The 10,664-nt window shown below is 49.9% G+C and overlaps 1 long non-coding RNA gene across 1 annotated transcript; it reads right to left on the bottom strand.

Annotated features, from left to right (window-relative positions):
- Positions 1-2,728: 2,728 nt before the first annotated feature.
- Positions 2,729-4,630, bottom strand: LOC136473673 (uncharacterized). Its single transcript, XR_010762713.1, has 3 exons — positions 4,518-4,630; positions 4,062-4,183; positions 2,729-2,826 (listed from the first exon to the last, which is right to left on the bottom strand). It is a non-coding gene; the product is annotated as an uncharacterized lncRNA (long non-coding RNA).
- Between the last annotated feature and the right edge of the window lie 6,034 nt (positions 4,631-10,664).

The following is a 10,664-nucleotide window of genomic DNA, read 5'->3' as shown; positions in this document are numbered from 1 at the left end:
TTTTGAAAATTTTCTTTGCCGAGTGCCAAGCCTCCAGGCACTCGGCAAAGATTTTTTATTTTTTTTTTTAAAAATTATTTGCCGAGCGTCAACCCGGCAGGCACTCGGCAAAGAGCTTTTATTTTTTTTGGAAATTTTCTTTGCCGAGTGCCACCACTCCAGGCACTCGGCAAAGTTTAAATTTTTTTTTTTAAAATTTCTTTGCCGAGTGTTATAGTCATAGCACTCGGCAAAGCTGGAAAATCTGTTTTCTGGTCGCCCATTTTGCCAGCTTTGCCGAGTGTTTTGACCATTGCGCTCGGCAAAGGGGTCCTTTGCCGAGTGCAACACTCGGCAAAGTGACCCAAAACGGCAAATAATTTTTTTTTTTTGCGTTCCATCATGACAAATACATTCATACAAACATATATCACATATATATCTTATCCATCACATATATATCTCATCCATCGCATATATATCTCATCCATCACATATATATCTCATCCATCCACACATCCATCCGTCCATAACACATCCATCACAATATGTAATAATAAGTGCTCAAGTCCATCCAAATAAGTTTACAAGTTCATCAAAGTCCACAAGTGCATCACAAGTCCATCACCAAGTGAACAACAAATGTAAAAAAATACAACATGCACTCATCTCGGCCACTGCGACTGTGGTGAAGGCCCAGGTGCATCATTCGTAGGTGCATGAGGTGGATTATTCGAACCACCGTCAGATGGAGACTGCACAAAGGAGAAAAGATTGCATGTGAGACAAAATTATTTTGATAGCTAATCTAGGACGATAGAGGCCATACAAGCAAAGCACAAGTGAAAGTAAAAAACTTTGATACTCACAGGAGTAGCTGCAGCTGCAGGACGCGGAGGCGGAGGTGGAACCAACAGCCCAGGTGGCAGAGACAAGCCCATACGTTGCCCAAGCCCTTGTAGGAAATCCGTAATGTCCATCAGCCTCTGCGCCTGGGCCTGCCGCTCGGCCCGCTCGGCCTCCAACTAGGCCCCCAGCTCCTGACGTTCCTTCATTTCTTGTCCTAGCCGGGCCTGCAATATTTCACTCCAATGTTTCAGTAATGCAAAGCTAATTAAGGTGTGTAAAGATCAATGTATGACGAGTAAAACAGGAATAACCTCGAGTGCGTCGACCCGGTGCTGTGCAGCGGTCGGCCGTATGCGAATGGCCGGGCTCTCGCTCGTGCTCCGTGCTCGGATCTGGGAGAGAGAGGGAGTAGAGGCCGTGTCGATGACGCCGTCGCCAAGCCAGAACCGTCCATGCTTCTTGCCTTGCCCCGCCCTCATGACGGCCTCTCCATCGAAGTCCTGGGTGCTCGGATCGTGGTCTGCCCCATGGAGCGACCTCGCCACCTTAGTGTACTCACTGATGCGAGAGTGGACGCTCGGGTTCGTGTATGCCTCGGGCGGGTCCTCCAGGTTGAAGGAGACGTCGGACGTCGCCTTACCCTTGTGGGCCATACACCATGCCTGGAAGTCCGAGCAAGCCTGGCCACTATGTGACGCCGACTGCGAGAAAGACAGCACGATGATTAAAAATCAGACAGAACTGAGCGTGACAATAGATAAATCAATTCGCGTACCCATGCTTGTTTGTATCCGACGAGGTTGCGGCTGCCTTGATGGTGTGCTGGACCTTGCATCAGTAAACGACGGTCCCGGGCATCCCTGTGCATCTTGAGGTACTCCTCCGTGAACCACTTGTCCACCATCATCGCCCAACACTCGGGATACGCTTGGCACCACCAGGGAATCACCTACACATCATCAAGTATTGGACATATAAGAAGATCAAATTAAACCAACTTAATCTCAAATCGAATCAATGTTGATGTTCTTCATTTACCTCAAGGTACTGCTCCCGGGTCAGCTGCATCTCTCTTGCGTCTTTCTTGGTTTTCCTCTCTCCAAGCTTCGACCCGTAGTAGGTTACGATGGCCTGGATGCGCGCCTCGTGATGCATGTCGGTGACGAGTTTTTTACAGGCTTTGGTAGTCGCCTGCTCCGCCCTGGCCTCAAATCCCTCCTCGCATCTGTAATAAGTCTGCATACAAAAGCGATGTATCGATTCATTATTTCAAGAAAAGTCTAATGAATGCGACGTATTGAGCAATGTTGTGCAAGGGAGACTTACCCAAAACTCTGCCTTCACCCGCGCCGCCTTGTTGGGGTACTCCGCATCGGAGGCGACGACGTAGTGGTCAAACGAGTAGGCCGGCTCCGTCTTCGATGCGTACGTGACAATGCCGGGGAAGTGCTGCCTGCACAGAAGACCCAGGATGCCGTTGACTAGCCGTGCGCTACCACCCGACACAACCACCCAGTTCCTGCACGAGTAATTAAGAAAAATTATTAGTTTTTTTCATCATATCATATGAAGTAGTGGTGATAACATATACAGTTACTTACTTTTGTCCTTCGGGGCGAATCAGTGGGCATTGGTGACGAAGCGGAACCTGTGGGAGACTCGCGGGACCTCGCAAGTAGACACTCGAAGAGGAGTTGGAGGAAGCAGAACCCGTGCCTGCCGCCTCCGCCTCCTCCTCCTCCTCCTCCTCCTCCTCCTCCTCCTCCGTCTGCCGAACCAACTCCTCGTCTGACTCGTCCACGGGCGCCACCTCCTCCTGCGGCTGGCGGTCCTCCTCACGTGGCGTGGGAGGAGACGGCCCCCTCCTGCGGCTAGCGGTCCTCCTCCTCCTGTTCGATCCCTCTGCTGCCCCCTCCGCCCCCTCCTGCGACCGGCGTTGTCTTTGGTAAATCGAGTTCACAGACCTATGACGGTCGCCCGCCATCTTTGTTCAATCACCTGCAATAAAAAAGAAAAACAAGACATAATTAGAAATAGGTGCAAAAATAAACAAAACATAATTACAAAAAATATAGTATTACATGTATTAGAAATATATGCAAAAATGAACAAAACATAATTACAAAAAACATAGTATTACATGTATTAGAAATAATCTTCATGATTGAAATTAGCTGGATCATAGGTCTCGTCATCACTATCAACATTGTCCAACTCATCAACACTATCCGAAGGAGGAATGTTGTCTTCATTGTCATTGCCAAAATGTAATCGCTCAAGCATTTGTATATCCTTCAGATTTCGCACCTCGTCTCCAGCGTCCTCGTCATCATCCATTTCATTATCTACTTCCATTCCTATCTCTTCGGTTAAGTCTATGTCAAACCTCCCTTGTAGCCCCTCTTCTTGATAGAACTCTCCATCATATGTGTTTGGGTTGAAGTTATAATCTTCATCGTTTGGGACAGGTAGTTTACCGTGTGGCGATACATTGTGCACAATAGACCAACCCTTAAGATGCTCGGCGTCTTTGCACGCGTATGACGTATAATAAACCTGGACGGCCTGTTGAGCCACAATGTAGACATCTTTTCCTGGATAGACGGAATCCTGTCGAATCTCGACTAGCCCGAGCTTAGGGGTCCGTCTCGTTACACCAGGATGAAACCAGTGGCATTTGAATATGACAGGAGTAAGAGGTTTGGAACCATAAAATGATATTTCGTAGATTTCTTCAATTCTTCCATAATAGTCGAGTCCACTGACATATGTACATCCACTGACGGTCATCCATCATCTAACATATGTATCGGCGAGTAATGTAACCATTAATTGCATGTACATGGTGTTCCTACTGTCTAATAGGTGAGGATAGGTCCTAATCCCACCCGCAGATGTGTAGATGAGGTTAGTTTCCATGCTCTACTCCTATCCGAGACAGAATTTCGGCAGCACCTCCCCGCTGTTCTCCAGATACACGTCCTACCAAAGAAGAGTGTGTATCCGGAGAACAACAGGGAGGTGATGCTGAAAGTCTGTCTCGGACTAGAGCAGAACATGGAAACTAACCCATCTACGCATCCGCGGGCTGTCCAAAAAGCGTGGACAATCCGAAATAGATACGGTCATAGATATGCAAAGATCTGCATACCTCCAACCGTATCTATTTCGAACGGGAGACGCCTAACTGGGTTACGCGATCTACGACAATGATATGAAAAGAGGGGTTATACCTAGGGTGGCGATGGAGTCAGGCTAGCGGGGCCGTGGCGGGTCGGTGCAGTGGCGAGACGACGCGGTGCAGGCAGACCGACACGGTGGCGAGAACTCCGACTCAACTCTGACGGGCTCTTCTCTACAAAAATGGAACAAAATACTGTTATTTACAAAAAAAATCAGCAGAACCTCCCCTGCACGGTGAGGTTTCCAAAACCTACAAAAAACAACGGCACGATGGCCGACAAGCACATATGGCTCAACAGAAGCCATGTAGTTTGGATATCAATCCATGTAGAAGAATATATCCAAGTAGTACCTCTACTTGTACTACTACTACCACTACTTCTACTACTACTACTACGACTAATTCTACTACTAATACTACCACTAGTTGTACTAATACTGCCACTAGTACAACTAATACTACTACAACTACCACTACCTCCACAATAATAAGTGAGAAGGCATACCTGACGGGCGACGGGGTAGGGGCGGGCGGCGTCGGGATCGGGCGGAGTCAGGGATGGGGTCGAGCACGGATGGCGTCGGGGCGGGTGGTCCACGGGGCGCGGCCGGGGGCAGGGCAAGGTCGGAAAAAAGGCGCGGCCGGGGCGCAGGGCCGGCCGGGGTCAGGGCGGCGCGGCCGGGGGAAGGGCCAGCCGGGGGCACGGCGCAGCCTGGCGCGCGGGCAGCGGCGGCGCGGCTGGGGGAAGGGCCGGCCGGGGCAGCGCGGCCGGCGCAGGCGGAAGTCAGCGGCGCCTGGCCGAGGCAGGGCCGGCGGGACGGCGGCGCCGGCGGCCGCGGGGCCGCGGGGCAAGGTGAGGCTAAGCTGAGCGGACGCGGGCCCGAGAGGCAGCGGGCGTGCGGGGCGTCGCGGTCTCGAGGGTCTGCCCGGCCCAGGGGCGGGGGGCCGCGGCTCTGGGCAGCGCTCGGAGGATCGGGAGCGGAGCTGGCGCGCGGGTCGCTGCGCCTTCGCGCGCAGGGGCGCCCGGCGGCTTGTCCGGGGCGCGCGGGCGGAGGGGCCCGTGAGAACTCAGGGTGCGCAGGAGGCACGGGTCCGCGCGGGGCTGGACGCGGGAGCACAGGCGGCGGGTGAGGAGGACGGGCGGCGCCGGTGCGGCGGGCGGCCGGTGGCGGCGAGGGCGGAGCGGGGCGGGCTGGCGTTGGCGCGGTTTGCCTGGCAGTGACTGCCCGGCCGGTCAAAAACCGGGTGTCCGCGGCTTTGCCGAGTGCCGGATCAGGGAGGCACTCGGCAAAGATTTTTTTTTGTTTTTAATTTCTTTGCCGAGTGCCCCAGATCTGGCACTCGGCAAAGATTTTTTTTTATTTTTTTTAAATTCTTTGCCGAGCGTCTCAGATCTGGCGCTCGGCAAAGAAAATTTTTTTATTTTTAAAATACTTTGCCGAGTGCTTCCTGGACGGCACTCGGCAAAGATTTAAAATTTTTTTTTAATTATTTCTTTGCCGAGTGCTCCTGTGTATGCACTCGGCAAAGAGAAAAATTTAAAAAAAAAATTAAAACATTCTTTGCCGAGTGCCTGAGGGCTGGCACTCGGCAAAGACACCCTTTGCCGAGTGCCATGCCCCGGCACTCGGCAAAGTTTTTTTGTTTTTTTTGTTTTTGGCCTCCAATTTTTTTGTGCAGCCTTTTTAAAGCACCAGGAACTCCTAGTTACAATTTGAAGATTTTTTTGTGGCTTTTTGTTATATTTAGTTACTTTATTTCGTTTACTTGAATTTTTCTGGAAATTAAAAATTTGAACTGCACGTGGTACGAATAATGGAGTTTAATGATTCGAAAATTGATAGTCATGTTAGTGTGTGTTATGAGAGGCCGTATCCAGGAACGGACCCGAAATTTCGGATATCTCGTTCACGAAACATGTCTGCGAAATTGCGTGTGAAGTGTTTATAAATTCTATAAAATGCAAACGAAGTCCAAAAATCATGAAACTTGTTGAGATGTCGTGATATCATATGTGGAGGCTATGATAAAAATTTCAGAAGATTTCGTGCACGTTGTCACGTACGATGCTTACAAACCAGGACATCTCCACATGTGATATTGATACGGCCTCTCATAACACACACTAACATGACTATCAATTTTCGAATCATTAAACTCCATTATTCGTACCACGTGCAGTTCAAATTTCTAATTTCCAAAAAAATTCAAGTAAACGAAATAAAGTAACTAAATATAACAAAAAGCCACAAAAAAATCTCCAAATTGTAACTAGGAGTTCCTGGTGCTTTAAAAAGGCTGCGCAAAAAAATTGGAGGCCAAAAACAAAAAAAACAAAAAACTTTGCCGAGTGCCGGGGCATGGCACTCGGCAAAGGGTGTCTTTGCCGAGTGCCAGCCCTCAGGCACTCGGCAAAGAATGTTTTAATTTTTTTTTTAAATTTTCCTCTTTGCCGAGTGCATACACAGGAGCACTCGGCAAAGAAATAATTAAAAAAAAAATTTAAATCTTTGCCGAGTGCCGTCCAGGGAGCACTCGGCAAAGTATTTTAAAAATAAAAAAATTTTCTTTGCCGAGCGCCAGATCTGAGACGCTCGGCAAAGAATTTTAAAAAAATAAAAAAAATCTTTGCCGAGCGCCAGATCTGGGGCACTCGGCAAAGAAATTAAAAAAAAAATCTTTGCCGAGTGCCTAACCGCAGGCGCTCGGCAAAGAAGGACGTGGCACGGCGCCGTTTCACGGGCAGCCTATGCCGAGTGTATAGATTTTGCCGAGAGTTTGGCGCTCGGCAAAGAAGTCCTTTGCCGAGTGCCTGTGTTTGCCGAGTGCCCGGCGCTCGGCAAAGAAATCTTTGCCGAGTGCAATTCTTTGCCGAGTGCAGCACTCGGCAAAGAAGATCTTTGCCGAGTGTCCGATTTTTGACACTCGGCAAAGAAATTTACACTCGGCAAAGTCTCTGTTTCCAGTAGTGTACCCGTCCTCAACGTGCTTGCGGTGGCAGGTTCGGTCGCCGCGCAGCTCGCGCTGGCCGGCGACGTCAGTGCCTGAGCGCCGCCTCATCGCAAAGCATTCCCTAGGGGTGCCGGAGCACTCGTCTCGCCGGGGAGTAGATCGGCATATGCGAGAAGGAAGCACGGGGCCGCAGTGGCTTTGCGTGGCGAGGGGAGCGACGCCCTGCGAGTCTGCGATGCGAACCGGAGCGGCAGCGGTTGGGGGGTGGGGGGGGGTGGGGGGGGGGGGGGGGGGGGGGGTCCAGTGCGCCCCCAAGGCACTTTAAGAGCAAATGAATTAAATTTTAGTTCTTCCCATTTGCTCACTTTTACCTCACCTATTTGAATCTCCATGGCAAAAGAAAAAAAAAATAATGGGCTAAAAGTGTAGACTAAACTTTTGCCATAGGACGAAGAGTTCGTAAATGTACATTTGAGATAGATATGCAGTGCAGGCTCTTCATCCCTGCTTGCAGTATCATGTCGTTGTCGTTGTACACAAGCATCTCGTTGCACACAAGCATTTGCATCCACAAGACAAAAAGATATATAATTGCACTGAGAGGTCATCTATCCATCCGGCAGGATAAAAAAAATCTATCCATCCGGCCGTATCTGCTTGCTGCATTGACAGACAAACCTGCTCGAGTTTAAGAAACCAACGACCAGAGCCGTGTACCATTAGGATCTAATTAACCGGCCGGTGATCTCAGCAGCATCACACATTAACACGAAACGAAACTGCGCCATCCGTCCGGCCAAGACAAGCTAACTGCTCGCCGTGTCCTTTGACCTAATTCGCTTCACACTGTCGTCGTCGTCGTTGTTTGCTTGCTTGCTTAAACCTCCCTGTCAAGTGTCAATTCAGTTAGTCATCCGTACGTAACTTTAGCCGCAATGGAAGGCCGCACACACCAGCAAGCAGCTGGGCAAATATGGTTTTAGACAGCAGCAGCTAGCGGCTGCTCTTTAATTTTGAATTTTTGACATCTGCATGCACACGTGTTCTCATTTGAGTAGGCTATATTAGATCAGTTAGGGCACTCACAATGCAGAAATTATTTATAGTTTCTATACCTCGAAGACCCCATAATAAGAAACCATGCTCCCCGATATAAAGTTTTTAATAGTAGTTTCTACAGCTGTAGCATATTACCATGTGATCCACCGTACACATCTCATCAGCAATGCATCGATAGGAAGGATAAATGTTCCAGAACCATACAGGATCATCAACTAGCAATTGAACACCATGTACATAGCTGTATATCACCGAAAGCATCCAAAAGTACATCACCAAAAACATCCAAAAGTCGATGGGAGATGGACGGCAGAGGGAGGGAGAATGGCCGGAGGGTGGAGCCAGAAGAAACAGAAGCGCACGCACAAAAAAAAATGGCGATAGATGCCCTGTTCGCTTGATCGTAAACGATCGTAAATTTCTAGCCAGAACAGTATTTTTCTTTCACACCAAACCAGCCAGCAATAATAATCCACGATCGTATATGATCGTTTCAGCCCCAGCCGAACAGGCTGAGAAACCATGGTAGAGTCAGCGTTGGGAGTGCCTTACTCTGCTGGTCATTCTCTGATTCTCATTAGCTGGCTGCCCTTGTTATTAGTATTATTAATTAGATGTCGCTGATGAGTGCTGACAACCTTGGGTTGACAATTTGAGCCAATAATCGGGAGGATGTGCATGTCATGGCATGCTGGGCTTAAATAAGATTAGACAGAGATGTGATCTTTCTTTTGGGTTGGAGGAAGTGGAGGCAACAGGGCAAGTGGTGATGTCGCCAACGCGGACTCTGACTCTCTCTGACCGAGGATGATCACGTACGCTGATCCATATCCGATCCAATCGAAAGCAGACACTGCATGCACAAGTCAACGAATCCGCAGAGCTCTTTAGAGTGCACGGCACGAGTCGTCGTCATCGCGATCCCGACCGCCATGCACGCATTGCGCATTATTTATGATGCATGGCCGCCACCCAGTCCCGATCGACCTGCCACTGTCCGTCAACGCGGCTGCTTCCCGTTTCCTGGAAACTCTTGCTGCATCAATGCATGGATTCCGCATCTTTCATCAGAGATCACAAAACACAACACAACTGTTGCTGCATGCTTGCTTCTACTCCGAATTTATTGCTCTTGGTTGGTCAGGGCTACGCTAGGCCTGCTTCCAGCTTCCGTTCCATGACTCTCCATCCACCAAGATACGTACATGGCTGCTGGGGCATCTCTGGTTCGGGCCGTGGCCTCGTGCATGGGCCATGGGCCGTCGACCCATGAACAGATACAAAGCCCGGCTTGCCACTGCAGTCTGCAAGGAGAACAAGTAGAATTGTACACGGTGGCAAAACAAACAAACAAAAGGTAGAATTGTACACAGCAGCTTGCTCTGCAATTCTGCGCCCTAGTCCGTCCTCTTTTTTAAGTACTCAACTATATTAGCATTAAAACTGACGAGTACATACTTTTGGGAGATCCTATCCCAGAGACTAACCTGTAGCTCACAAAATGAGCTCGCTTACAACAGCACACACTGGTCGGGGGGCGGCGGCTAGGCCTCGGGAGAGAAGTGTGGCCACAATAAAGACATCGGGGATCCTCATTCTCGTGCTCCGAAAATACAGTCGGCGCTCCGTTCGACAGTCTAACTGGCCCGTGTCTTCGAGGATTTGGTGTCCTGAGTCTTAGATGTTGAATGAGCTTCACCGAGCTAAAAAAACTCTTACGTCTTGTTTAGTTCCACCCCAAATTTTCAAAAAATGCTACAGTACCTATCACATCGAATGTTTACGGCCCGTGCATAGAGCATTAAATGTAGACGAAAAAAAACTAATTGCACAGTTTGGTGGGAAATTGCGAAACGAACGTTTTAAGCCTAATTAGTCCATGATTGAACACTAATTGCCAAATAAAAACGAAAGTGCTACAGTAGCCCCAAATTCCAACGTCCTGAAACTAAACCCGCGCTTATTCAACAAACTATGGGACAATAAACCAGACCACCAGCGGATGAAGGTCAAGAGTTCCCACCACTATGGACGTCATTTGCAACACTTATTCAACAAACTAGAGGGAAAACTAACGGGGACTAGAGCTAGCTATAGAACTGAGGGCCGACCCACGTCCCCTCACGGCCGGCAAGCTTGCCGGAGGAGAGAAGGTAGGCAAAAGCTAGGGAACTGGAAGTCGCGGAAATCACGTCCGGAGGAGAGGCAACTGCTACTGAAGCGTGTCATCCTTTGTCGATTCAGTTCGTGCGCCACTCACAGCAGGGCGCGCAGGGAACCGGCCTGGTCGGTTTGGCTGAGCCATCCTCTTGTCTCTTTTGCCTCCGGGCGTTATATGCCGTGCTCCAACATGTTAATCGTGATCGTTTCATGATCTGGAGCGTCTTCGTTATAGATGGCCATCGGGCCGTGCCGGCCCGGCCCGATGGCCCGGCGTGCCGTGCCGGCACGGCACGGCATCGTGCCTCGACGGGCCGTCGTGCTCGTGCCTGGCCAACGGCCCATGGCACGGCCCGTGGGTCGTTTTGCCGTGCCGTGCCGCCCGGTGGGCATGACCATTTTCACCGGGCCATGCCGGGCCATGGCCCATGATGCACACTTCACAGTTTCACACTTCACAGCACACAGATGACAGATCATA

Source organism: Miscanthus floridulus, chromosome 8 (assembly GCF_019320115.1).
Source record: "Miscanthus floridulus cultivar M001 chromosome 8, ASM1932011v1, whole genome shotgun sequence".
In the NCBI taxonomy this organism is placed as follows: Eukaryota; Viridiplantae; Streptophyta; class Magnoliopsida; order Poales; family Poaceae; genus Miscanthus; species Miscanthus floridulus.
Note: the sequence above shows the minus strand (reverse complement) of the source record. Positions and strands in the feature narration are given on the sequence as shown.